Source organism: Balearica regulorum, chromosome 2 (assembly GCF_011004875.1).
Source record: "Balearica regulorum gibbericeps isolate bBalReg1 chromosome 2, bBalReg1.pri, whole genome shotgun sequence".
NCBI classification, from domain to species: Eukaryota; Metazoa; Chordata; class Aves; order Gruiformes; family Gruidae; genus Balearica; species Balearica regulorum.
This window is the reverse complement of record NC_046185.1, coordinates 41,066,558-41,092,854: the sequence shown is the minus strand read 5'-3', so window position 1 is coordinate 41,092,854 and position 26,297 is coordinate 41,066,558. Positions and strand designations below refer to the sequence as shown.

The following is a 26,297-nucleotide window of genomic DNA, read 5'->3' as shown; positions in this document are numbered from 1 at the left end:
AGTTGAATGCTGCTCTTCTTATATAACGAATAAGCTTTCACCAAAGTGCCAAAACCTCTCCCCTGCATATTAGTCAGTCTGAAGATGTACTAAACTTTAAAATAACTTATTCAACAGACACATTACTCGTTCTGATTTGTTTAAAGCAAGTTTGCATGAAATGTAAAATGTAACTTCTGTTGAGCTATATTTCTCCTCCTCTGCATGAAATTTTTAAATGGTGATTCAGAATTAAAAATGAAGTCCCTGGGCTAGACTCTGATCTTGCATTTCACCAAAGTCATGGATTACCTGGCAGAGAATGAAGTGTCTCTGGGTTATATCAGTATAAGTAGGTCTGCAAATTTGGGGCCTAAGTTACTATGACAATAACTTCTTTTTATTCTGCAAATATTTATATACAGTTTCTAATGGTTTTTGGCATGTATTTTCTAGGTTTGTTCCAAGGTAAAATGTAATAAGTTCTCTGAGAAAACACAGGTTTTGAGGCAAATATAAAAGTTAACTTCTCTACTTAAAGATTTGCATTCAGAAACATCATCATTTTAACAGTAGAACAAGCTTCTATCAGCAAAAAATAAAGTATTTTGCCAATGCAAAACAGTGAGTGGCTTTAAATAGTGCACAGCTTCCACTGGAATTCAACAGCAACTAGCTGCATAGGCCAAAGACTTCTCTGAAACCTTTAAGCTTAAAGCTTCTAGTCTTTATTGACAATTCTACTTTCACCACTCTTGCTAGCAGTGAACTGAAAATATTTTTCTGTAGTCTCAGTAGTACTGCTCCTTTTATCACCAGTTTTACCACATAAGGTGAACACAGGAATAGCAAAGATTAAAAGCAAAATATTTTTCCTAGATTCATGGAATTTTGTCATAAAGCAAAGTGTTTACGATTAAACTATTTGTGTAACTTTATGTTCATTTTTGTTCAGTGTTCATTAGTAAGCAGCAGAGAGTGAATTTATTCAGTTTCACTCATTTTACTACAATGTCTGCATTCTATTAATGGTAAAACCAAATGGTTTTGTTTTTCTTTTTGACGGACTATATATATTTTCACTCACAACACCCACTATTTCAAAAAATCTAACATTTCTCCTTTATTTACTCAGATGAGCAAAGTTTCATTTATTTAGCATACATCATGAATCAAAAAAGTTCGTTGCATATTTTCCAGACTGCCTTGATAAAACATGCTCTGTCAATATCAAGTGTTACTTCAATAAGCATTTAAGTATAATATTTTCCAATGTGTAAGTATAAATCAGAATGAAATTGCATCCTGAAACGTGGAAAAGAGAAAGCAGATGAAATGATTTAGAATTAAAACCCTGGATCCAGATATCTCTGTTTTGGTATATCAGAGAGATCAGACTTGTTTTTTAACTGATCTCTTTTTAATCTTTCACAAAGAACTGGCGTGGAATTTGGACTCCTTGTTCTTTTTTGTTATTATTTTACTTATATTAACAGAAGTGGGTTAGGCATATAATAGAAAATAAAATGTCTTTGATGCTAAGCATTTGTAATCTAAGTAAACAATACTTAGTGAAAAGAAGACAACAATATGACAGAGTAAAAATCAGCTACTTTTGTAGGGTAATATACAGGGTAATGACCTGTAGCTGTTGCTCTTATTGCCTTATTTTTAACAGCTCTTTGTGGAAAGGCCTAGAGTTGCAGGTCACAGGGAAAAACCTTGAGATTTAAAGAAAACTTAAAATTGTAGACCGTAGATTTGAGTGCTTTATCATAGATCAACTCATATAACAAACCCTTTAGTATTTCTACCATCAGTTAATGACAGGATTAAACATAATGGCCTGGATCGTTCTTTGGCTCAAGACGACCATAAATCATAAGTCTTGCAAACTGGGAAGAGGAATGATCCTTCCCCACAAACTCTGATTTTCTGGCCCTCTACTAGAGACGTAATACTAGGCTAGACCTTTGATCTTATGCTCTGTGAGCTCACATGGTCTTTGATTATCATTCTATGAAAGTTTAGATTCAAATATAGCCTGTTCTTACTGTGTCCTAATTCCTTCTCTACCTTTCTCACTTTTCCTTACATTCCCCCTTATTAGCAAGCATTAGCAAAGAATACCACCTCACATGGGTTTTATCTATACTGCTTCCTATGGGGGCTGGATGTGAATGGGGAATGGCATTTGATAATCTCTGACTCCATTGTAAATTAAATTTAAATTAAAAGCAGCTGTTTCTTTTAAAGCAAAAGACACATCTGCATTAAATATAATACAACTTCATCTGGCTTGGGCTGTCAACACTTCAGTAAGTGTCAGACAGAAGATTCATATGGTTTTGGTCTTGTCACTGACTGTCAGCCATTTCCTAAAGCTTTTGAAGTCTTTTCAGAAAGGTGGGGAGGAATTGATTTAAGTCATTTTTAAATAGTTAAATAATGGGTTTCCTCTCTCCCCCTGACAAAGTACGCAGCTTGATGAATTTGGATAGTCAAGTGCTAAGGTTATCAATACATAAGTAGCATTTGCCTTTGATGGCAGTGTCTCATGAGCACTGGATTAACCAACAACAAAGGAGGCAGTTGGGAACAAGTCAGCCCCAAACTCACAGCCACTCCTGGGAAAGACCTTTTCTGGAGGTTGGCACATGGATGTTGCAGCTGTGAAAGCTCAGTGTATGAGTGGCTACAGGTGTTGGCTTCATTTTTCCTCCACATGTATTTGTGGGAAAATGGGCATCAGTGCCAGGGACAAAGAAAGGTTGTGCCAAGCTGTTATAGAAAAAAAGAAAATTGCTTGTGACACAATACAATCCGTATTGCTTGTATGACAGCTATATGGTGTTCTGGAGAATTCTGTTTATGAATAATAATGGGGGTTCTGGCAATGTTGGCGGTAACACCCAATGGAAAGTCAAACAAAGGGCATTTTGTTTCACATTCATATCTTTGGTAGTCAGGCATTTTGGAATCCTATAATCACAGTGGTTTCCTTTTCTAGTTTCAATTAGGTCCTTCTTCCAGTCCTGTACATTTGTTTCCACTGGTTTAAGCAAGATTATCTAACAGAGTTTGAAATTAAATGCTCTTAAAATTACTCATCCAAATGTGATTGATTAGATGAGTAAAACTGGCTCCATCTTCGGGGGCAGGGTGGGGGGAAGAAGAGGAAAAGAATGGAGATGAAAAGGAAAAAAGATGGAGAGGAAAGCTGTCTAGAAGGAATTTCTGCACAAATATTTTATCTGAGGTGGAGACAAGGATTACTTCCTATGCCTACATTGTACTGATAAAGTGGTACAAGCCACAAATTCAGTAAATTGAAAAAATAGGTGTTCTTTCAGGAAAAAAGTAAATCTAATCTTTTGGCCAAATCCAATATCTCTTCTTCTGGAGAATGACTCCAGAATTTTGAAGTCTGACCTTGAAATCCTTTAATTTTTGAACAAATTCTCTGTGGCATGGAAGTGACGTCTTTTCTTCCGAACCCCTTTCCTCACCAGTTCTTCCCTCCTGCTTGTCTCTATCCTGGCAACAGGAGAGAAGGGGAGACATGGTGTAGATGTGTGCGTAGCACAGAGGGAGCAGGATTAGAGGAGATGGTGCTCTGGAAAAGGGAGGGATCCACTGCCCAGCCTGCCGATCCCCAGCACGGTGGTCACGAGCAGAGCTGGGACTCTGACGTCTGCTCAGACGCTCAGCTGATGATGACCTTCCCTGGGATCCTGAAAAGAAAAACAGCATTGACAAAATATTATCCTCTCTGGTATAATTTTAGACTACTACAAAATTCTTTTTGGCCCACTTTCCTATTTTTTTTTCACTTGGTGTTTTAAAATGAGATTCTAGAAACAATCCCAAAATATCTCATCAAAGTCACGTGTCATGTGAAAGAGACTGATTGATGGAGAATACAGTCTTCAGAGGATTTGGTGGAACTTGGATTCTTCTGCAGAATTTTTCTCTTTTCTTTAAGGAAACAGACAATATGAACTGTGGAAAGCGGTGCAACTTTCCAATCCAGTCTTCCATTCAGGAACAGAAATCTTTCTTTAAAAATAAAAGCCCTAGACCACAAAGATAATAACTCTGCACACAAATAACACCCTCATCTATCTATAGAGAATGTCAAATTTGTTATTGCTTCTCAGACAGGATAATGTTTTCCTTGCGTGCTTAAAAGGTCTGTTTAAGTAATGCTAAACAAAGTAAATAAATTATATGTGGGATTTGCAGCACTAATTTGAAGTACATCTGGTTTTGGCTTTGAGAAGGGCCAGTGTCTGACACTTCGCAACAAGCAGCCAAAACAAGAAGCAAATGGGGAGTAATCTACCTATCAGCACTGGATTTCCTCCTAACCTTTAATAACTAACAATAGACTTACACCTTGAAGCACCGAAATTAGTGTCACTTCCAGATTTGAAATTGTGACAGCTCGGGAGATACTTATTATCAGTAAGTATATCCTTACAGTAAATGGTATCGTTCTTACTGAGGAACAGTTTGAGCTGTTCAGTTAGTTTGCAGGGTATAGTTAGATCTTCTTTAATCTCTAGCTTACTCTTGCAAAGTAGTGGTCCTTCGTCTTTTTTCTTTGGGAGTTCTAGCTGTACATATACAGAATGTTTTACTAGTTGTTTGGAAAGTCAGCCTAACTTGTGGGATTTCTCACTAAAGCCATATTTTTTGACGTCTGGTTTGACCTTCCTTTCAGACCTTTTCATTTCTTGCATGATTTCCCTTTATTACTATTAACCTTCCCAGGTGATCATTTACCAAATCAGCTCTGTAATCCCTCCCATTTCCCCCATCACTTGGGTACAAACCCTAATAATTTAGCACGTCATCCTAAAGAAATGCCGATCTCTTCATGCACATTCCTGGTCTCCTCCGTCAAATGCTTCACAAAAGCTTTCCCTGATGAAACCTAGAACTGCCTTTATAGGCCTGCCTTGGTTAATTCTTCTGTTTAATATAAACTAGGTTAATTTCTGGTTAGCTCACGCAAGGTGTGAAGCCAGCGGTCTTTCCTCTTTCTGGTTCAATGGCCACCTGGCGAAGGAAGTGTGGCATGCAATTAACCGTAAGACTGTGTTTGGATTAGTGGCAACTAGTACATCAAACTAGATTCCTGCTGTTCAGAGATTGAGTAATATGAGGGAAGTAAGTACTAAGAAAAGTAAGACAGTTTCTGACAGGTATTTTTTAATTTTACATAGGTCAAGAAACTTTTAATTGCTCTGGGTTTTGCTTTTTTTTTTTTAAAAAAATTGTTTTGCAAAGTCCATTCTCTGTTGTGTCAGCTATCACATACTCCAAAAGAAGTAGACTATAAGCCAACACATCTATTACCCTGGAGCTCTGTCAGAAGCTGTGATCAAGCTAGTGCAGCACCCTGGGAGTGGAGCAGAGTGGAGCCGGCACACAGACCTGCGGCAGCGTGCTTTTGCTTTGTGCAGAAGCACCTCGGGGAGGCTGGAGCCCCGTCCCACGGGAGACTGTGGCACACGAGACTGCTCAGCAGCTTATCTGTCTTACCCGTGCAAAACAGCTGAATCACCAAAGAATCATCAGTGGGATTTCCAGGAATAATTTTTGGTTTTAACATAATGGGGACACCATCAGTGGACCTGTTTCTATTTTGATCAATACCAGAGCTGTCTTACATTGTACAGATGCTTTTTGAGATATTTCTCTAGGTGTCATCCTATCAGATGACAGAATATACATTCCATTTTTAGGTTATATACCTAAAGCATAACAGACGTGTTAGCTAGTATATGACAGGCAAAATTAAAATGTTAAGAACTGTGAAAACTTGGAATAAACTTGAATTCGTATGACCAGTAAAATGTGGAAGTCTGCCATGTGAGATAATAGAAGCACTTATTTATTTTTTTTTAAAGTTATAAGAAAATAAATGAAGAAGATGGGGAAAGGGATTGAGTCATTAATCTGTTGGCCAGAAAGCCACCACAACCCTTTGTTATTTAGCCACATATTGAGCAACCATTTGTTTCAGAGCATTAAACTCTGAGGACCTCTATGGTGGCTGGTTCTGAGAAAACACATGAAGGTTAATCCCAGGCTAATATGACAGTCTAGCAGGGCAGCTGTCCAGCAAGAGTTCATACCTCTGCATAGTTTAGCTTGGCAAAGTATTTAATTTTGTAGGTTAAAACTAGCCTTGTTCTGTTCATTGTGTCTCACAATGAACCTCTCCTATTGATATGGATAACCAGGAGTGTCTAGAGAATTCAACATCCTGTAATTATTTAGAGCTTTTATAGGGCTTTAAAACGTAGCATGTTGCAGCAAACAGTTTTTCTTGGCTTGTCGACGAAAACAAATATCTCTATATGTCGCTCTTGCTTCCTTTCAGCATTCCTCTCCCACAATACTGGACCAAAGTACAGTCAGCCAGTGCATATGAGAGCCAAGGCGTATCCAGGCTTTCATACAGAGGACTTAAAAGAAATCTACTGTTTGGAAGCAGAACTATAAGTTTTGGTCTAGAAGAGAAATATACTCTAGAGTACAATGATGCATTGCGCTCTTTTCGCATGTATATTCTTGGGAAATCAATAATGTTACTGTGATATGGCCAGCCATATGTTACATAAAGGGCTGCATATTATGAATCGTAACAGAGATGTGATCCAGAATGTCTACTGGCAATGGAGTATAACATTACCACACAGAGCTTTATTACAAAAGTAAACTGCAGTTTTGATATTGTATTCCTCATTCCTGGATGTATTGACTGTATTTATTTCATGGAAGAGATTAATGGAATGTTTAAACAGAGATTTTGCAGCCTTCATCCTTGTTGGTAGATGCTTTTGTCTTTCTGTCTTAGCTTGAAGCATCATGTGTCTTTCAATGGAGCTATTTGACAGTTGACATTTTCTGCTTTTACTTCTACTCCAGCTGCTAATTGCATATTTACAATCCTTCAATCAAGAGGAAAAGAGAAACAGATTAGAAAAATTCTCAGTCTGTCAAGCAAACCATACATATAATGAAACATCCACTCATTAAACATAGAGAACTTTTATAGCTTTAATAATAAGTGTTATAAAGGGCACAAAGGTATTATTAATTCTGAAGGAATGCAGGACTGGAAAAACAATAAGTCATTTTGACAGTTGCTATGAAGACTATTACCAAATGTTATGTTTACTTCACTAGGTTCAATTTATAAAACAAGTCCCATAAAAAATCTACAGCCTAATCAATTGAGATACCCTATTACAAACAACAGTTAATGGAGTGAGATTCTGATATATTGATTAATGATTGAATTGTGATCATGGATTTTACAAAATTAAGATACTTAGTAATGTGGGCTGATTCCGTACATTAAAAAACAATGTGGCAATGAATTAAAATGATAGAATAAAGATTTAACACTGTAAATGTTTTTTTCTAAGTTAAGGAAGTGAATATATCTGAATGTGTGATTATCTTTCTAAAAGGAACTCACAAAAATGTGTTTATTATGCAAATATAGATACAGGAGCTTTTGTTCCCTTGCTGTAATCACCGATTAAATTCCTCCATACATCTCTCATGAAAATGAAATTTGGGGAACATAAGAAATTCTCTTCTGTTTTTGAGTAAGCTGGTTGCAATCCTGAACATAATCAAGCAAGCTGACAGTATGTATGATTATATATGATACCACTCTGCAGGAGACAGTTCCAATATTGTATCTGCACCCCTCCATTCATTATTGACAAACATGTGCCTGGAACTCATTGCAATGTTACAACTGGCATTTTGAAATACTGTGATTTCTTTTTCTTGTAGTCAGGACTTGGATTCCCCACAGGATTTATGCACACTGCATTGTATTATTCAGTACATGTTCATGACTTCCGCTAGTATTAGGAAAAGCTGTGTGTGTACATTCAGAGTAGAATATATCCCATAGTGGATTTCAGAAAATGTAACATACAGTTATTTTAAAACATGCGGTTAACAAAATAGGAACTGAAAGATAAGGAAGGGAAAACAAGCAATTTAAAAACCATTCACCCAGTAGGTTTGATCCTGTTCCCATTCTCTCCATAGTAAATCATGAGTTGCTTTACGAAAGTCAGTGCAAGTTGGCATAAAGCTGGTAGGAAATCCAACCTGAGCCTATCCTGCTTAAAAACCTGAAATATGTTCTTCTTTTTACAGCAGCCATTGTCCTGAAACCTGAAAACTGATAGATGCATTCAAACCATTCATTAGGTCACAAAATATTCTTCATAAGACCATAACTGAGTGTGGCAATAACAATACCGCAGTAGTCTGTAGCAGAGCTAAAAAGCCTAACTGGTGCTTAGGACACCATAATGGGACTCTTAAGCTCAGTTTCCAGTTCTGCCAAAATAGTATCGGCAAGTCACTTTCCCTCTCAGAGACTCTGTCTCCGTGAACTTAAAATGTGGGTACTGATACTCTTAACAGCTTTGATATCTACTGACAAAGAGCAGAGGCAATTATGTCAATACAGTTTATCAGTTACATCAGTTGGACAGGGATACCACCAGTGGGGCAGAGCCAGCTCCTGGAGAAGCCCAGGCTTCTAGTAAGGCAGAATATCTCTCTGGATCTCAAGGCACCCACAATCACAACCTCTGCTACTTATGCCTATTCAGAGGATGTTTTTCTCTGTCTAAGAAGTAGAAAAAAAATCTGGTTTACTAATGGTACCTGCTCCCACACCCTCATTCACCAGAGGAGGGGTTAAGAAAGTATGTTCACCTGATCCTCTGCAGGCAGCTGCAAGCTATCTTTGGCACTGCATGGAGCAGATGTGGTCTGGCCACTTCCAAAAGCGAATCTGAGAAACGAAGATTAGTGCTGCCCTCAGCCAGATCAAATAAACCTTTGTCAGAGCCATTTCAGATCCAGCTAATGTCCAGTTAGGGCAGAAGACCATGTGGACATCCTCAGAGCGGAGAGTGCCCTCCCCAAAGATCAGGACATGCCGCTGCACCCAGCCTACGCTGGGCTGCTCAGAGGAGAAAGCGCTGGGGTTTGGGAGGCCTCTTGAACAAAAAGGTCAAATCCGGAAAGGTTTTGGGCTACCAGATACTTCCAGTAGATTGATGAATAAAGATGATGAACAATAAAATAAAAAAAAAAAAAAAGGCTATGAAATGAAACCTAAAAGAAATCTCTGACTTTGTACCCAGTGTCTGTCAGAAAAGGTCGCCTGTTTTACAAGCCAGGAAGTGCACAACGAGAGCATCTGTAACTATTTGTAAATAGTGTCAAATTTATGGAGCTGGTTCAACATGAGGAAAAAATAACCCTGGAAAAGAGTTGCAAAACACTCTAAGTGGCTTATTTTGACATTTAAAAAACTTTTTAAAATGTTATTCTGCTTAAAAATTGATCTAAATTTACATTAGAACTATTTTGCAAGTAAACAAAGGACTTCAAAGTGAAATAGAACATTTCATTTGGGTTCAAACAAAATGTTTATTTGGATCCAAAATATTGTCTTCATTTCAGCCAGAGAACTGAAAAATAGGCAGTCATTTTCATAGCTTTCACTGTAACATCATTTTTTTTAATTTCTTTTCTGCCCCATTTCTCATATTTTCTATAAAAAGCACTCATATGATTTTTCCCCTAGTGAACTGCAAGCTTTTGATTTTGTCATAAGCTGCCATCCTCTTTTTAAAATGTTGAATTCAGTGACTGGTTGTCATCGTTGTTAGTAGTAGTAGTAATAGTGTTATTAGTACTATTACTTAGGATCTTTCCAATGTAACAATGTCATTTGCTTTTCACTATTCTCCTTCCTCTTCTGTTTTCTAAAACTTGATACTTAGTTAAATTGTACTCCCTCCCCTCCAATTACTTTTTCATTTTTATATTTAAGGTAGAAATGACTGAAAACTAAAAACATCAATGAAATTTTCCAACAGCTCAGTTTGACGGAAAATTTTCAAAATGTTCATTGAATCACTTGGAAATTTAGAAAACTATTAAAAGGTGTAAGTAACAACTGAAAAGAAAAAGCCTGAAGTTAAGAACTTTTCCAGGGTTTTTTTTTCCCTTATTTTAGCCCTCGTTATCTTTTTATCCTGCTTCCTTTTTTTCTAACACTATATTTTTCTTCCTTCTCTTTCCTTGTAGGTCTGAATCAGAAAGGTCTATCTGCAATTTAGATTTATTGGAATACAGGTAAAAAAGAATAAGAGCAACTTTTCACTGTCAGATTTGTACAAAGGAGTCAGTGCAAGTGAAAGCCAAGTTCTTTCCCGTTTATCTCTTATTCTTTTTTATCTCTGTTCACTTTCTCTCTTTCAGTCCTTTCCATCCTTCTTCCTTGCTTTCCTTCATACTTTTTTTCCCCTCTATCCCTGCCTTTGGTTTTTATAACCATCCCTCACACATCCCTACTTATTATCCAGGGACCTATTCAGCCACAGAAGTCTTGAAAGTTAAGTGTGAGAAAGTGAAAGAGAGAAACTGTTGCAACGAGCATGATGATAGATGATTTTCAGTGGGGTTTTTTTATCTGAAATGTTTTAATATTTTCAGCCAAAAATGTTCCCATCCTTTCAATAGGTTAAAAAATAACCCCTGAAGTGTTGATGTTGCTGGTATATATTACTATTGTTACAGAAGCCAGCCAGAGGGAGGAAATGACCTTTAAAATGAGAAGAAGAAAATTCTCATTCATTTCTGACTCTTCCCTGCTTTCCATTTGCTCTGTGTTTTCTCATTTTCTTTTCCTTACTTTTACATCCTTCTCTTCTGCCAGTTCCCCTACACTTTTCATTTTCATTTTTGGTGGTTAATGGATGTAAGGCTTATAATGCACTTGAAATCCGCTTTCTTAACCTAATTTGACTGCAGAGTGTAAGAACGAAGGTGAGATGCTCTGTACCTATCTCAACCCCACAAAGCCATGAGAGAAATTAAAGCAGGAGAAAGAGCGTGCTAAATATGTCAGCACAGTTACCCCCTTGGCTGCAGTCGTACATGGATGTATTTCTTAAGCACATCCATCACCGCACCCACAAACTGACCTCTCAGCATTTCAGGGTGCCGCTGTACGACACTGCTTTGTCCGTGGGGTCACACTAAAGGCTTTCCTTGATGTTGTGATGGCTCACATGAAGAGGAAGGTGCTGTGGATAATTGCTGCCTCCCAGGAAGCCTTTTTTGCTCCCTTTGCTGGAGATAGAGCTGGAGCCGCTGCATGCCTGCTCCTCTAGGACAAAGCCTGTCTGGACAGGACTGGAGCAGACAGGAGGGTCCTCTGCACTGCCCTGTCTTCATGTGAGACAAGAGAGGAGCATCACCCAAGGGTTACTGAGGGAGCCCTTCTCTAACCAGGCCTGCGCATGCACCCACATAATTTCAGTTCTCAAGTTCATACTTTGGGAAGAACCATATATACATAAAAACTCCCTGTGCATTGCAGCACCAAAAAAATGTAGACAGGAGACATAGTATAACAGTATCTGTGTTGCGAACCAAATCAAGAAGTGCTGAAGTATCTCTTATAAATACACTTCTTTGGGAACAGAATCTGCAGAATGGATTCTTTGAAAAAAGATTCAGACATATGCTCCCTCCTCTGCTAAGTGCCCTGAGAAACAAAGCTTCAGATGTCAGCAGAAAGTTAATATATAGAGTTGGGAAACCTTAGAGGAAGGTTGTAGAACAAATTCCTTAAGGAGTTTGACCTTATATGAGCTTGTATAATGTTGCAGGAAGAAAATGAAAAAAAGAAATCAAGGGAAAGAAAGTGAAACAACTAATATCTATCCAAAAGGAAAGAGAAAAATCAATATTCTAGATTTATTTAATGTTTTTGGTTGAAATAGGTTTCAGGAAAGGGACCCTTTGCTTTATCTCTAGATCTCCTCATAGGAACACAGCAGAAGGAGACTGAGAGAGAATTATTTGCCTTTCTTTTAGATTTTATTTTTGAACAATCTAGTGGAGTACTTGACTCTCTTTGTCCTTCACAGTTTCTGGTCAAAAACTATTTTACTGATTGCACAAAGACAAGTGGTGCATAGTTATGTTGCAGCGACCATGACCATGAAATTAAGAACACAACACATTTGAACAACACAAACATTTGAAATGCTTGTTCTCTGGGCTTCTTTATTAATCTTACGTGTTGGTACTTCCCTGGCCGTATGAATTTGGGAACTTCACATTAGCAACATAGCTGTTGCTTAAACTGACCCAATAAATTGACAAAACCTATCTTCTCAACCTTAGTTGAAACCACCCTTCTTAAAATTGAAGTCTGGATTCTTCAGAAATTAGTTTCATGGGTCCAGTTTTGCACTCACATAAAGCTGACATTGCTCACAGACATGGGCTCAGCCCAGGTTTAGCCTGGATTGACCACAGGAGTCTGAAGAATGTCGTCTTCCTTGCAGTTTTATATCAATACAGATGCTCTGTGTATTCCATGAACCCTTTGCAGTCAGATGAGAGTTGTATTTGGATTTTGTTTGTTTGTTTTCAAGAATTTACCAAGTCAGACTGTTCTTTTCCCTGAAATGTATTTGTCCTGTACATGAAAGAAAGTGGAGAGAGGAGGAGCTGGCTGGCATATTCTGAACTACTATATATTGCAGAACAGGCTTCCAGTTGTCAGCGTCTGCACCCTGTAGAAGTATGGTTTCAATTTTACTTTTGAAATCTGAGTCGAGCAATGTTGCCAACACATATTTTTCCCTGTCAAAACATTTCACTTATTCCTGAGTCTGTAGACAGCTTTTAGGTTACATCTTTTCCCCAATCTTATTGAAACAGGATCTTCATTTCTTTTGAAATCATTTTTCATTAGTGTGGGAGCAAAAAGTAGATACTAGAGCTGATAAGTGGCAGCACCTGGCTTAAAGATGTTCCATCAGCTCTTAGTTTCTGTGTGATCACTTCTGATAATTGGAAGATGAAAACCAAAGCAGCAGTCACATTCAAATCAGGATAGGTGAAGACATTATCTTCCTTCCTCCTCTAAGCCTTTAACAGTGCCTGTGCTCCCTCTTGTTCCACTGAGCTGATAGAACATGCAAAAAGCAGACTTAAGGGTTCACATGCTGCCTCAGCAAAAGATTTTTTGACTAATTTGGTCATGATGAGGAGTGGCTCACTGATTAATTAGACTCAAATTAGCTTAAAATGCATATAGTTTTGTGTTTCTGAATGACTTGTAAACTTATTCCCATTCTGTAGTTGCCTTAATTATTTTCAAACATATGCACACATTTCAATCTAGAGGATTCGTGCAAGTGATTGCTTCAGCTATTTGCTCTTCACTAGCTATTGTTCATGGCATGTGGCAAAGTCATATGAACTACGTTGGAGGATTCCTGCTTCCTAACTGGGTGTCCGGCAAGATAATGAGTAATAATTGGACACTAAGAAACAATGCAATTTCACCTGCCCCCCCAAAAAAATTAAGATTCAAAATTATTTGTGTTTGAAATAGTATATGTTCTGGGAACCACATGACAGAATTTTTAACCTTTAGCAGCAAATAACAATTCCCTTAATAACTAGGAAACAAAATTCCTTACATTAAAGCACAAAGATATTCAGAATCACTTCTCGTATTGTTTACCAGCCGTATTTATTGTTTCTTTCATGCTTCTGGATAAAAGCCATCCACAATTCAAACACCAAACTCCCCAACAATCTGATTTTAATCATTTGCCTAACATCAGACTGTAAAGGAGAAGCAGATCTGAGCAGTATAGAGGGGAGATGACACACTCATCAAATCTTCAGCTTTTATTTCTAGCCCAGTTCTCTATCAACATGAGGCTCAACAGCTGTACTGTTTGCAAGTCTGTGCATCAGCGACAGATTAACAAGCCAATAGAAAATGTGGGGGGCAAGAGAGTCCGAGAGCTCATGTAGACCATTCTCCTTTTCCAAGGCACGGTCAGCTCTCCCTTAAACATTTCTCGTCAATCTGAATCTAGCTCTGTCTCAAAGAGTTTCTGCGATGGTGATTTTTCCATACAATCTATTGCAGTGCTCTGTTTTCTGTAGTATTAAAAAGATTTCATACTACCTAATCTGAACCTTCCTTGCTGCAATTTCAGCCTATTGCTTTCTTCCTGCCCAACTGAGATCTGACATAATTTTTTTCTGTTCCTCTCTGCTATTTACCCTTTTGACGTCAGACATCATATCCATCCTCAGGGCCGCCTTCTTTATTCAGATATCCCCACCTGTTCAGTCTTCCCTTGGAGGCTGTGTTGTAAAGACTCTGATCCTTCTTTTTCCTCTTTGGATTTTCTTCAAACGTTCCATAATTACCTTAAGGTGGAGAAAGTATTTCAGACTGTCTTACAGGCAGTATTCCTACTTAGTCACTCTAATGTGTTATTTATTTTTTCTTAATAATAAAGTGTTGTTTGTAAATTGTGATCAACAATAATCTATAGCTCTTTGTTTGCTACCTAGTTAGCTGTTCTTTAGCTTGTCTTTAGACAGCTGATTATTCTTTCCTAAATGTAGCACTTTGCACCTGTCCCTGTTAAATTTTTAGTGAGCTCACCCTACTAACTTTTGAACCGGTTGGCCAGTCTCAGCTGAACAGACTTCAGCTGGCAGAGCTCAGCTGACACACAGTAATTTCCTACTCATTTTGTGAAAATAGTCAGCTAGAAGGGGGGAGAACATCCCCATGGAGGGGAAGGTTATTGTGTGAACTTGATGCTTCTTAGCTGCTAGCAACCCAGTACAACATGACTCTAAGGGAAATGCAGCTTCATAGAAGTATTTGTTTTAAAATTGCAGAGCTGTAAGGTTACTCCGTCCTCATGCTCTTATGTCACATAACTACTTTGGGATGTTTTCTTGTACATCTGTCAGCCACTAGAGAACTTACCACAGGACTTCGTGATCCTGGCGTTATGTTGGTTGTAGTGCTGGGTCATTCTTTGGGTGGTACAGACTCCTGGCGTTAAATTCAGAGGTCTTGCATTCAGCAGTTACTGTTAATGGTTCAGTCACAGGCTGTAGGCTGCAAAATCATGCCAGTCCAGGAGACACCTGGTTTGTGTGTGAAAATCGTTTTCTGAAGTGGCTGATATCTTTAAAGTGGGATTGTGAGTGCGTGGTGTTACAGGCTCCACCTTTATCAATGGTAGCAAAGAGTTAAATTCTCAGTTGCATCCATTTCTCTAACAAACTTTTCATGGTGTTGCGATATCATGAAAGCTCATTAAGTATTGAACTTGTGAATTAATAAAATACAGAATATCTCTATGCTGCAAACACAATGGACAAGAATTTTTACTTCACAGTATTCTGGTCTATGAGACAAAAATTGGTACCTACAGCTATGAGAAAATAAATAGGCAATTTCTTTAAGTATAACATTCTTATAATGTCGACAAAATGAAATTCCACATATTAAAAGCAGAGTAAAAGACAGGAAGAGGATCAGATGAAATACAAAGTGAACTGGAAAAATAAAGATCTGTTTGTGCATGACCACTATTCCCATTAGTTATTAAACCACAACAGAACTACGTACAGAAATAAAGACAGTAATTTAAAAGCTACAGTCAAATATCATAGTGTTCTGTGGTGACAGTTGTCTGAAGAATATATAATCAATGATTGCCTTTTCATCATTTCTATTGAGTTTAGGAAAAAGTTATATAAAAGAATATTACTGAGAATATGAAATTTTTTTCCCCTTGTTGGAAAGATATTGCATTTTATTTTGGGGGGGATGTTTGGGGTTTTTACTGGAAAAAATAAAACCTGAAATCAGAAAGTATCATATTGGGGGGGTTGATTTTTAGGATATCCTTAAGTGCTGATAAAAACAGAGGTCTCTGTGAGGAATTACAGACCATTCAAATTTATTTTGTGCTGGAATAAAGATTGATGATAAATTTCTGGCTATTTCTTATTCTTGATTGTCTAAGTAGAAACATACAAGCCAACTGTAGTAAAAGAAAACTGAAGGAAAAATTGACTGACATATGATAGGAAGTTGAAATGTATGATTTGGGGATTTTAGGTCTCTCTCTTCTCTTTGAAATAAGAAGTTTAATCCCATGAGAATGTATAGGAAACAGAAGTGAGCTGGCTGAAAATTTTCTACTCGACATTTTCTTTAAGAGAAAGATACATTTTTGATTAAACAGATTATTTTTTTCTGGAAAATGTCTGCCTTCATTTAAAATGTAACTTCCTGAAAACAAATTCATAACTCTCGTCTTTTATACCATAAAAATGAAGCAAGAACTCTAATTTTGTCTTGTTTTTTTGATGAAGAGTCAAAACCCCAAGCCATGTTTCTGCAGTTACCATCCTAGTTTTATCTGTGGTTGTCATCTGAGGTAAGTAATCTTACACTGTTAAACTTTAAGAACATATCCCAGATGATTTTATAGTAATATAGACAAATAACACAATAGAACATAAGAGTACAGACAGAAGAAAGAAACCAGAAGAAAAAACAAAACAACACAAAACAGGAAAATAATTTTTTAAATTAAACATAAAAAAATCATCAAGTAAAGCTACAAATAATTAGCTTGCTGTCTTAAGTGATGGAAATATGAAAAAAGGAAAGTTTGCAACAATGTCAGAAATACCATGGCTAAATATAAATGACAAAATATTACCTCGTTGGTTTGTTCTGGCTGTGTCAAGATTCACTTTTTACATTCACTTTTCTACTCAGTGCCCATAACAAAAGTCCTTGTAGGAATCCAGCTGCTGACTTAATTTTACATTTGGCCCGCTGACTATCATGGATACATCCCAATTTTAGAATTCAAAAGGTAGCATTATTTAGAAGAATGTTTTTCTTACTTTTAAATCCAAAGATGCTCACCCACCCATTAATATGTTTCTTTGTATCATATGTCTTTATGTTAGTATCACTCCACATTTTTTATTTCTGTGAATGCCAGATGAACAAACGGATAAAAGAGCTACTGTGGATAATACGATGTAACATATTGTATACACATTCGTGCACAGCATGTTTGGGAAGGTTCATTTGTTTGCCTAAGGCAGTGCCTCTCTGCTACCTTTTGCTTGAAAAAAGGGTCCTGGATTGGGCATGCCAGAGGGGACACCTGTCCAGCACCCCACATTGACACCTGATGCTTATAATAAAACACTTTAACACATCTCAGGATGCAGCTTCTCCAGGGTATCTACCCACGTGCCTGCATTTGGAATAGCTCATGTCCATAAGCAACGTATGGACAAGTTCATGTTTTAAACGAAAAGCCTGTATCCCCATAATAGGTCAAATTCTGCACTGCAGAGGTGAGTCACTGTCACTCCAAAACACCCACCAGTCACTAGAGACAGTTGGTGACATATACAACAAAATCCTGCCTTGTCTGTTGCCTCTTCCCATAACTGTGTTTCTTGGTTATGTGCTCATCATAACTACACCCTTCTTCTTTCTAACGTGAATGTTTTAGATTTAGTGACGGTCACCTTTCAAACTGAGAACTTTCCCAGGGTTTCTGTCTCTGTCTCCCATCTAATTTTCTCAGAAGGAAATATATTGCCAAGTTGAGTAGCTCTTCTGTTTGAGACAGCATTTGTGCACATGCAGAAAGTATTTTCAAGCATTATCTTTCTCACCTTACACATCACAAAAATGTAAGTGTATAATGATATGTTCTGTTTCTATAGAGACCAAACACAGTACATTGAGAATATAGACAAGGATTTGTAAAGAATGTTTATGCCAAATTACCTTTCTGCTTCCCCACACTTTCTATCTATTGCAGGGGCACTTGGCAAACAACAAGTTTCTAACTAGGTCTTGAGGCAACATCCAAATGTTAATCCTTTTTTCTCTGCCATCTATGGCCAAACAGAAGTTGAGACAATATCTACTCCACCTTTCTCTTCCAAAACAGCACCAGCTATATCTGATTTCATTATCTTTGTCCTAAAAAGCCTCCAGTGATGCATGCTTACTAATTGCAATTAATTCCAATGCATCATTACCTTTGATAATGCCTAATTTGGACACTTTTTGATGCAATGCCCTCTTTACCATGGGCTAGAAAAGCACATTCTTTTTTAATCAAAGGATTGAAGATTTTTGTCTTGAGTCCTCTTTTTTTTTTTTTTTTTTGATGTAGGTGTTTTGTTTTGTTTTGAGGATGTTCACCACCTAAAGATCACACTGTGACTAACCTTGATTTTAGCATGTGTATATAGCTTATTGGTGGGTTATAGATCTAAGAAAAAGAGCTGAACAAATCCCAACATAGTTGGAACACTTTCTCTTGCCCTTGGGCTGGAGATATGCCAGGACAATGCCTTTTATTGAAGAACAGTAATATAAAATGTATCACGTCTTTTGAACTGACTGACATGTAGAATTTACCAAAATGGAAACCACATGTTTATAAAAATTTAAAACACAGAGGTGGCTGCACTAGCATTATACTCACATCTGGAAGCAGCCATCTCTCACAGAGGCAGTTTCATAAATCTTTTGTGGGGGCACTATCCTAAAATTCATTTTGTCTGTGCTAAAATACAATAAGATGCACTGAAAAACATACGGTTAATGTAGGAACATAATATGAAGAATAGACAGGGAGAAGAACAAAAGGACAGACATCAAACAGGAGAGAAGGGAAAGCAAGTGGTGTCATTTCAGTGAAAACATGAGTGTACTTTTTGTTTTTCCTTTTTCTCATGAACTCATTGCCAGAACAGTATAATTCTTATCTAGCTTGTCTTTGTTCAGTGTGCAAGCGTATGCTGCGAATGACCAGATGAAACTATACCTCCTTACCCAAAAGAACTGTTTCCTGTGTATATTCAAAACCACATCTACTTTATTGACTGGAATAAGTTATTACTATTTTTTTTCCACCTTACAGCCCTTCAAAGACAGAAGAGCTGTGGGACCATGAGCAGGACTCTGATCTGCCTCGTGCATCATCCGCAGAATTGCTAACTACGCCCTGATTCACCGGCTTTATTACTGGTGGCACAGAAGGCAGAAGCACTGTGCCTTGACATTTGTACTCCAAGGGGATCTGGAGAAATTTAGGGAGCAGTACTGCCATTAGACATCTAGCATGGAGGGGTGATTCATTCCCGTGACTACCAGAATAGGAAATTCTTCAATGTCCAGGTTGAACTGGAGGTAGGATTTCTTGATCTTCACCAGAGGATTCTCTGGGCCTCTGATTTAGAAAACAGGGCTTAGCTATGTGAGCACAAGGAGCAAAGAACATGGTATGTATTTCTGTTTGAATCTTGGTTACTTTGTTGAAGAGATTCCTGGTGTGGAGGTATCAGCAGGAAGCAAATGCCATATGGGTTTGAGCTCTGTAAAAGAGAAACGGGTATATCAAATTCTGCAGCATGGAATCGATCCATATTTTTATAAGGAGTGCTGACAAAGTTGAAGAGCTAAGCAGCAGGCCAGAAAAAAGGTTATACGTGCCCTTGACTGAGTGTCCCTCAGAAACATATCCCTCTCATTACACAATTGGGAAGCTCCACTACCATGGAAATTTCATCCTCAGAGCGAGAATCCAAGGGAAACAAGTTCCAGTAGCGTCACACAGCTCTTCACAAAGTTGAAGGTAGCTCTCTAAGTAGCAAAAGGGCTTTAGCTTTTCTGCTTTCTCAGCTGTTGGAGACAGATTCCTGCCAAAAGGGCTAGCAGTTGGGAAATCACACACACACACACGCGCGCGCACACAAAAAAAGTAATATGCTCCTTTCAAACAGGTGCACTATGCCCGCAGCAAAGAGAAAGACACATGAGAAGAAGCATTTGCACAAGGAGGCATTAGAATAAAAAAGGCCTGAGCTGCAGAGACTGAAATATCTTTACAAAATGGCAGGCAGCCAGAAAGCTGGAGGGTGGGGGAATGACTGCTTTTTCTTATTTTTCACATTTTTGATTGAAGACACTTGATTCTGATTTCAGCTACATGGTTACATATTGATGCTTAAAATGTGAAATCAGCTGTTATTCAGAAGCTGATTTAACAAGCTAGGCAGGAATATCTGCCAGCATATCTAAGTTCAGAAATCAGGCACAGGTTTTCTGCCAGAAGAATTGGGAACCAAGTAAACATAACAAAACAGAGCCACACCAGCCAGTGTATGTTGCTGAAGATCAGACCCATATTAAAAATATTTTCTCAAAATGTAACAGGAATATTTATGGGTGTTTAAAAAGAGTTCATTTAATTTAAGAGAACACAGTTTGTATTTTACTATAAAAATGCTGCAATGCCTTTTAATGGATGCCCCTATTGCTGCCCTTATGTGCAACTGAGTTCTTTATGCCTGCAGAATTCTAAACTAACATAAAGTGAGATGTATACATACAGGAGCAAGCAGATACTTCTGTCAAATGGTTTGGCCTTCATTATAACATCCATGAGTTTGCAGGATGTACATGCAACCATCTGTACCTTTCCTTGAAGTGCTTATCTGTGTGATCCTTCAAAAAATTAAGCCTATTCTTTGAGTTACACAGATACATTTTTTTCACTCATATGTAATTGGTGTTTAGAAAATAAAAGCTGTTATTCTCAGTTCCTGTCTCTCAAACAATTTAACATTTCCAAAGAAAATATATACTTTATAAGTGAATCCAAGATCCCTCTAACTAAATATGTTCCATTTTTCTCACATCTTGAGAATTTTATTCTGCTTCTTCATTGACAAGCATAATGGAAAAAGTGACACAGCAAGAGCTCTGCTTATTATTTGCTTTGATAGACATAACTGGGAGGAGATGTTCTAAGTTCCAAGTATCTCAGGTAGCCATTTTAAAAGGCAATATTTACAGAGTGGCTCTCTGAGCTAGAGAAAAGACTTACAATTCAAAACTCCTGTCTGATAACATCCTGTCCACTCATTCCAGTTTATTTTGCTGAGACTTTATATGGTGATGCAAAACAAATAGGTAATGTCATACAGTTGCAATTTTTCGGTTAGAAATTTTATGTCTGCTCTCATTGCCTATAGTCTCAAATTCTTCACATTCTCTGACAGTGTATAGGAAGATTTCTAACACAGAATCAAATCTTTTTGTCGTCTTTTTGTCATAATCTCACTGCCATAATATCATCACCTTTGGCAATCATGTCTGACAGTTCATGAAAATGCAGATTCCATCAAACCTACAAGGGAGGAGCCCTCAGATGCCAGTGCATCCTTAGGGCAAGAAGTCAAACTAAAAAGTTTATTGTTCTTCAAGTGGTCATATCCCTTTGACATTTTTCCCAGTCTTTCTCCTCCCTGAACTTTTGCATACATTCAAGAAAAGAAAGATGACGTGCAGCAAAATTGACATTAATATGCAGATTTTTTTAGAGGCCTTTATTCTAGATTTAGATTGAGGTAGGTGACCAATTAAACTAGCAATTTCCATACCTTTCCTCTCAAATGACAGATTTACTTGAGGTTGGAATTTTGTTTGTATTTTTTTTTTTCATAGCATGACTGCTATTTTTCTTAGGAATTCAAAATGACCAAATATTAAATAAAATGCTTTTAGATAGATGGTTAAAAAAAACGCAAACAAAAAAAACCCAAAAGCTGGCAGCTTGAAAAGTTAAAAAACCCCAGGAATATTTAAATGCAATTGTAGCATATAAGAATCATCTGTGTATGTTATACAATTGTTAGATACTGTTAGGGAACAGCATGATCCACAGAGCCCATCTGAACATGAAGAAAAATAATTGTCTGACAAGGTCTACTCTGACCAGACATAAATGATGCCAAAGAAGATAAGAATATGAAATCTGTAATGTATACAGGAACTACAATATACAACTCCATCTCAACCCACATGGATTTCCCAATAGCTCTTTGTCTAAGGCTGACATAGATCAGCTGGTATAAAGAAAGATTCACTTCTATTAGTATTTTTCTATTTCCACAATGGAAATATCTTCTACCCCCATCAAAAGTCCGTCTTAAAAAAGGAACAACACTTGATTTTTGTGTCTTGAAGACACATAAATGCTAGTTACTGATAATTGTGTGCACAGTCAACCACCAACAATGTGTAAACACCAAAAGCATAAGAAGATTCATTGGAACATCAGCAAAACAAATATTGCTGAAATGGAACATGTGAATCAGAAAGTCACTGAGGATCAGAGATAGCAGTTACTGACAGGTATCTGAAAAAAACCCAAGATAATCCCCTGGTCTGGCATGTAATTGACTACATTCTGGTGTATTAATTAAGTCTTCATTGACAAGGGCTAGTTTTTAAGGGTACTATGTGTTTAGAGCAGCTGTTGCAATCTTTGGCAAACGCAATACTGACCCTGTGACTGATTCAAACCTATTGTTCTAGCACCTTTGAGTTTCCTAGGGTTGAAGTGAAAAAAGGTTAAGCTGAGAAGCAGAGAATGGGATAAGAAGAGGAGATGGGAAGACAGATGAAAACACCAGAGACAGGTGAAAACCTACAATTACTTTGGTAATTAATTCATTATTAAGAGCAAGAATTTGCTTACAAAATAAAGCAGGCTCTCTTTTCTTATGCCACAATTTTGCATTATAAAGTAATGAGAGGGTTTCAGAAAAACAAACACACAAACAAACAAACAAACAAAAAACCCCAAACAGATAAGCAAATACTACAAATCTGAAGCTACTGAGGTGATGAGACAAAAAAAAAAAAAAAATCAATTGTTATTAACCATTATATCATTGTGTATAATCATGTTATTTGTATATGACTAGAGGACAACATGGTCTCCAGGGTCATTAGCAAAAATGTAGTAATGAGCTGAGTTCCAATTGCACATACACTTACATAAATCATCTGTTGCTTCTTCTGAGTTACAGAGATTATGTCTCAAACCCAAACTTAATCTTGTAAAACATATTGCTTGCTGCATCATAAGAAGGTACATTGAAGTCTATGTACATACCCTTACAGAATCAGGACCCTCACACAGCCACCCCTCAGGAAGATCAGAGCTGATCCCATCTGCTTCGGCATTCCTTAAATTGTTCATCTCCCATCCTAACGCAAGCAGTAAGCTTTTCCATTCTTAATTCTTTTATTCTTATGAACTTCATTCCAATAGTGAATATTTGTTGTTGCAACCATAGTGATAACAGATAGTTACTGGAGACACTCACAAGTATTTTCAACCACCCTTTTTAAAATTTGACTATATAAGGATCTTTCCTTGGTAATGCTACAATAAAGATAAGATACACTGTTGAAATAATTGTTGCATCATTTTTCAGTTATTACATTAGCAACCGTTCTGTTTAAAACTATTCCAGAAGATAGGAAGATAGATCATTCTTCCATCTCAGCGTTTCCTTGAGAAAATACAGCTTCTCAGTGTTTTCTTCAGAACTTCACTTGTGTTTAAGCTCTTCTGGGAAGACAGCTACAGCACTTAACACAGTCTGAGTGTAGTATAAATTACCAATATTTTGTTACACATGACTGAAATAAGCAAGGGACTTTTCTTGAGGGCACATTAATATAGGCATAAAGGAGAATTTGTACTACTTTCAGAAAAAAACCCCATTTTTTTCACCTGACATAAAGAAAGGAAAAGCAAATTAAGTGAGTAGAGAATAAAAAGTATGAGGAAGGGAACAATGATTTCTATTTTCCAATTAAAACTGAGTAGAATAGACTTTTATGGACCCAATGAGATTTTTGGGTGAGATATGGAATCTAGTCATTTTAAATATGTATTTATATTTTGATATATTAGGCTCTCTTGCACATTCTGTTTCTTGTATGTGTATGGATATGTACATGCATATAGACTTGTACATGTGCATGATAGACACATATCACAAACTGTTAAAAGCAGAACATATCTACCAAGAAGTGGAGCTGATCCAGGAAACAGCTTTACTATCTTCGGAGTGGGCCACTTGTGTATGACAAGGAATAGAGTCACAAGTGGATCTGTGTAAGTAAGTAATGGAGAACAGATCTTAAACCCAGTAATCAAATTAGTCAGATAAGTTCTCCAAGGAATCATTTCAACAAAGTAGGTGTTTAACATGAAAAGATGAGATAGCAAAAAGGGGATCAAGAGCTTTATTGAAAGGCACAGCAGGATTAATAGTCTTTTAATTGTGCCCATCATAGAAAATCAGAACAGAGAATTTGTTTTGTTTGGATGTCTGAGAAATTCTGGAGATGTAAAACGAATGGAGAATTAAAAGTTTTGAATTTTGGTAAGCATAGTAAGGTTGTGAGCTGGCTAAGGGAAAATACAGTAGGAAATTGTCCAGCTGGAGGTTTTAGCAAAACTAGATTAAGGGTGGACTTCAACTTGCCTCTTTTCACTCTTTGGTACTTAACGCACTAGAGTTTCTTTGCAGCTTGTTTTACCAAGTGAGTTTCTATTTTTCCTTCTCATATATACACTTTGCTGCTTTAATTTGCTTGAGTGAATAGAACATTAGAATATATTTAGTCTACTATAAGCATTTGAAAATACAAAAGCCACGGAGCAGAAAACCGCAAAAACACAGTATAGCAAAACTTAAGGATGAACAGCAACTCAGCAGTATTAGACATATCACCCTCTCCAGATTTACCATGACATTTGAAATGAATAGGGACTGTTTAAAAGTGGAGAAAATTAGTAATGCAAAGTATAAAGAAGAAAATTAACCCATGTGAGACATCTCAGTCTGGGGATTTGGCAGTCTTTGACTGGGAAATGCGTAAACCAGATATCATGTAAAAGGATAACCTCTCACCCTCCCCAACCCCCAAACTCCCAGTAAATTTCTTCCATGATAGAAACAGAAAAATAATACTTTCAATACATTTTATTTTGTTTCACTGAAAAGATAGTCTTGATTATTTTGGGGCGGGTGTGTGTGTGTGTGTGTGTGCTTTTTTAAAAAAAGTCTCGTATCCATAATGTTTCTCTTTTAGATCTCTGGACTGACTGTACTCCGGTATGGTAGTAATAAAAGATTATCATCTGGTTTATGACCTGTGCAAAAGGCACTAAGTGGTCCCAATTCATGCTTTCCTGGCCATATCACAAAAGCAGCTGCCCCACACAGTATTCTCACACCTGGGAGAAAAAGTGTCTAAAGAGATCCCATGGAAGTCAGTGGGATAATGAAAGCTTCTCCAACCAACATTTTTACATGGACCTATGCAGGAGGGGCCAAGTCTTGAGCAGCTCTCGGATTTTTCACTGAATCATTCTTCAGTCATTCAGCTGATAAATTTTTAAAAGAAGAAAAATCAAAACCTGGGTGCAATCACAGAAGAGGATTGCTCTTTCTGGCATTGTGAATGAATATTCAGATAACAAGATACACGTCTCAGTTCTACTCCCACGACATTAACCCCCAGGTATTTCTGGAACCTGACTGCTGTCTCTTGGCACATTCCCTGGAATGCAAAGTTGCAACATATTTTTTTTGTTGCATAAAATAAAAATGTTTCCTCAGATTTTTTCCTCGGCAATTGCTTTTCCAAATTTGCCAAATATATCGGCTACCTCCATGACTCCCATGCCAGGGCTGCTCAAAAACCACTGTCAAGACATAAGTAGAGCTTAGCAGCTCCTAAAGAGTTAAACTTGCTATTCTGAGCTGAGCCAATTTCACTTTGTATGTTCTGCAGTGCAGTGAAAGTTAATTCATTCTAAAGCACAGAGCTTTCCAGCAACATTGTTAATATTATAATGTTCCTTTGCTGCACTGTCCTAGCTAGTTTATTAGATGAGAGAAAAATACAGATGTGCTGACAAGCAGAGTTATACCTACCCACACTGGCAAAATATTTATTAAAATTACTTTAAATCATTTTCATGCAGAATTACAAGCTCCTTTAAAATTCCAAAGTAGTTATTTTGATTTTTAGTGGTATAGTTGATTACATTTGATATAGGCCAGTTGTTTGTTTGTTTTCTTTTAATAAAAAGGTATGCTCTTCTGACTGTGCGATGATAATTTTTCTCTTCTTTGAGCTGCAGTAGAATTTCCTGAATTAAAAGGTAATTGGTTAGATTGGTGGTACATTTAAAGATATAGAAAAAATGAATATACCAAAATAGTAACACAAAGGCAGACATTATGGCTGTTTCTAACAACAGGAAAGCAAAACAATCCAATAGTCCTAGAGTGATTGCTGGGGAAAATACAAAACCTGGTTGATCCCACATGCAATAGCTATAATGAAACAAACAAACAAAAAAAAATCATGAAATTTCTCTGCAGAATGGAGTGAAGGTTGACAGCGCATTCCAAGTCTAACGCATTTATTGGGCAGCCTCATTCCTATCTGAGCTCTAGCAGTC

At 37.3% G+C, this 26,297-nt stretch overlaps 3 long non-coding RNA genes across 6 annotated transcripts in view; 2 read left to right on the top strand and 1 right to left on the bottom strand.

Annotated features, from left to right (window-relative positions):
• The window catches only part of LOC142600364 (uncharacterized), a 92,719-nt gene that overhangs the window by 444 nt on the left and 65,978 nt on the right, over window positions 1–26,297 (top strand). The gene's annotated exons all lie outside the window — the stretch shown is intronic.
• Window positions 188–26,297, bottom strand: LOC142600363 (uncharacterized). Of its 4 annotated transcripts, none has more exons than XR_012833811.1 (6): window positions 22,920–26,297; window positions 19,106–19,329; window positions 14,876–15,039; window positions 14,152–14,301; window positions 3,672–3,713; window positions 188–3,516 (listed from the first exon to the last, which is right to left on the bottom strand). It is a non-coding gene; the product is annotated as an uncharacterized LOC142600363 (long non-coding RNA). The 4 variants fall into 4 exon arrangements; XR_012833813.1 differs by having other exon boundaries at window positions 14,214–14,301; XR_012833814.1 differs by having other exon boundaries at window positions 19,266–19,329; window positions 22,920–26,292.
• Window positions 16,230–18,997, top strand: LOC142600365 (uncharacterized). Its single transcript, XR_012833816.1, has 3 exons — window positions 16,230–16,343; window positions 16,691–16,790; window positions 18,876–18,997. It is a non-coding gene; the product is annotated as an uncharacterized LOC142600365 (long non-coding RNA).